The sequence below is a fragment of the Salvelinus sp. IW2-2015 genome, unplaced genomic scaffold, assembly GCF_002910315.2.
Source record: "Salvelinus sp. IW2-2015 unplaced genomic scaffold, ASM291031v2 Un_scaffold2298, whole genome shotgun sequence".
Taxonomy (NCBI): domain Eukaryota; kingdom Metazoa; phylum Chordata; class Actinopteri; order Salmoniformes; family Salmonidae; genus Salvelinus; species Salvelinus sp. IW2-2015.
In genome coordinates, this window is record NW_019943624.1 from 58,094 (window position 1) to 61,126 (window position 3,033).

Genomic DNA, 3,033 nt, shown 5'->3' on the forward strand with positions numbered 1-3,033 from the left:
TCAGACGGAAGGGGAGCACAGTCTGCCTGCTGGGAATCAATTGCAGCCATTTTGTTTTAAAGTTCCACATATTTAATTTCCCCCAAATCGGTGAATAAGGCAGCGACTGGGAACACACCAAATAATCACTGATCAGATAACAGTTTTACTACGACCATATGGGACATTATACTGATCGGCTAACAGTTTTACTACGACCATATGGGACATTATACTGATCAGATAACAGTTTTACTACGACCATATGGGACATTATACTGATCGGCTAACAGTTTTACTACGACCATATGGGACATTATACTGATCGAGATAACAGTTTTACTACGACCATATGGGACATTATACTGATCGGCTAACTTTTTACTACGACCATATGGGACATTTATACTGATCAGATAACAGTTTTACTACGACCATATGGACATTATACTGATCGGCTAACAGTTTTACTACGACCATATGGGACATTATACTGATCGGCTAAACAGTTTTACTACGACCATATGGGACATTTATACTGATACTACTTGTACTGGGCCATGAATATGTTGAAGTGTGGTTGCCACTGGTTAAACAAGACCTATAAAACTCTAGGAAGTGTCACAAACAAATCGGAAACATTGTACCACACACACACACCACACACACACACACACACACCACACACACCACACACACACACACTAAATCCTACAGAAAATTAAAAAATATATAAAATAGCCTACAACATTAGTTCTTTACACAGGGATACTCTGTGGGTGAGATTTCCCTTATTGACTAGAAACGGATTAAGTTGAGGGTATCAATCTGTCCTCTATTAGACCAGGGTTCAATAGCTCCGTGCAGGGCCTACTCTCTGTGACCCTTTCCAGCAGTGAAGAGAGAGAGAGTTTGGTCACAACAAATCCTGTTTTAACAGCCTGGCCAGCCTGGAGCTGGCCTGGAGCTGGACTGAGGGTTAACGGGGCAAACCTGGGATTTGAGAAAACTACTAAGTGGTCACACCGCCACTTGTTTTGGTAAATAGCTGAAGGATGAAGCTAGACAAATGTAACCACTGTCTAGTTCATACACAGAGCTATGGATGCAAGGATTGATCAAATATTGATGTACTAATCACGGACTGCCCAGAGAACAGTTTACAGGGAGAGGTAGTAGTGTACTGTAGGAGCAAAGTTAACATGCAGCAGAGAGGGAGAGAGAGAGAGAGAGAGAGAGAAAGAGGAGCCGAGGAGAGAGAGAAGAGAGAGCTAGAGAAGACAGAAAGGACGAGAGAAACCGAGAGAGAGAGAGACCGAGAGAGCCCGAGAGAGAGACAGAAAGAGAGAGAGAAACCGAGAGAGAGAGACCGAGAGAGCCGAGAGAGAGACAGAAAGAGAGAGCCCGAGAGAGAGAGAAAGGACGAAAGAAACGAGAGAGGAGAGAGACCGAGTGAGAGAGCGAAAGCGAGAGAGACCGAGAGAGAGACAGAAAGAGAGAGCTAGAGAGAGAGACAGAAAGGACGAGAGAAACCGAGAGAGAGAGAGACCGAGAGAGCCCGAGAGAGAGACAGAAAGAGAGAGCCCGAGAGAGAGAGAGAAGGACGAGAGAAACCGAGAGAGAGAGAGACCGAGAGAGCTAGAGAGAGAGAGAGAAAGAGAGAGCCCGAGAGAGACAGGAAGTGAGACAGAGTGAGAGAGGAGAGAGACAGAAAGCATGAGAGAACCGAGAGAGACCCAAGAGAGACCCGAGAAGAGAGAGACCGAGAGAGACCAAGAGAGACTGAGAAAGAGAGCAGAGAGAGCGAGAAGAGACCGAGAGAGACGGAGAGATGAGAAAGAGGCGGAGAGCGAGAGAGCTGAGAAAGAGAGCGAGAGAGAGCGAGACAGAGAGAGGACCAAGAGAGACCGAGAAAGAGAAAGAGAGCGAGAGAGACAGGTAGAAGCGTACAGGAGAAGAGACCCGAGAGAGACTGAGAAAGAGAGCGAGAGAGAGAGAGAGAGAGAGAGAGAGAGAGAGACCAAGAGAGACTGAGAAAGAGAGAGAGCGAGAGGTAGAAGCGTACAGGGAGAGAGAGACCCGAGAGAGACTGAGAAAGAGGCGAGAGAGAGAGAGAGAGAGAGAGAGAGAGAGAGAGAGACAAAGGAGACTGAGAAAGAGAGAGAGAAGAGAGAGAAGCGTACAGGGAGAGAGAGACCGAGAGAGACTGAGAAGAGAGCGAGAGAGGAGAGAGAGAGAAGCAGAGAGAGAGAGACCAAGAGAGACTGAGAAAGAGAGAGAGCGAGAGGTAGAAGCGTACAGGAGAGAGAGACCAAGAAGACGAGAAAGAGAAAGGAGCGAGAAAGGTAGAAGCGTACAGGGAGAGCTAGTTGGAGCAAAACTAGCATAAACACAGAATGGTTTCCAATGCTGCCGTGCCTCCTCTGACTCCTCCCCATCACCCACTTCACAACAGATCTCTGGCTCTGACAGGGGAGAGGAAGTCATCCACACAGCTCGTCTCTCAATGAGCAGCGGGCATTCAGTCAGCGTGTGAAGTGGAGGACAAAAAGAGGAGAGAGGAAAGACGGAGGAGAGGAAAGACGGAGAGGAAATGGAGGACAGAGTACATACATCCTGAGCATGCCTGGGTTAGTTAGAGATGGAGCAAGCTGAGCAGCACCAGCTCCTCTGTGCTGGTTGACGTTTTCTATGGCGTGAAGCTAGGAGGTGGGAGGGAGGGAGGGGTACATGGAGAAAGGAGAGCTCACCTTCTTGCCAGTCAGTCAGCAGTCCTAAAGGTACTAGTCCATTAGCCACACTGATGGAACAGAGGAGAAAACAACAAATCATGCTTTCCCGCTGATGTTCGCTCTTTTCAGGACAACCCTTTAGGGAGGAATTGTCTTTGAATGTAGCCAGGACAGAGGAGAGTGATCCCTGTCTTTTACTGTAGTACTCACACACACACTGCTGCACATGCACTCAAGCTGCCGGTGAAGAGGAATGGTTACATAAAGGTTGGGTCTCTCTCTCTCTCTCTTCTCTGCCTCTCTCTACTCTCTCTACCTCTCT

At 47.7% G+C, this 3,033-nt stretch overlaps 1 protein-coding gene across 1 annotated transcript in view; it reads right to left on the reverse strand.

The window, feature by feature from the left end:
• The window catches only part of LOC112073564 (rho guanine nucleotide exchange factor TIAM1-like), a 58,892-nt gene extending 56,110 nt beyond the window's left edge, over positions 1-2,782 (reverse strand). The window contains 1 exon segment of the mRNA XM_070440198.1: positions 2,730-2,782. The gene's annotated coding sequence lies outside the window, so the exon portion shown is untranslated.
• Positions 2,783-3,033: the final 251 nt, after the last annotated feature.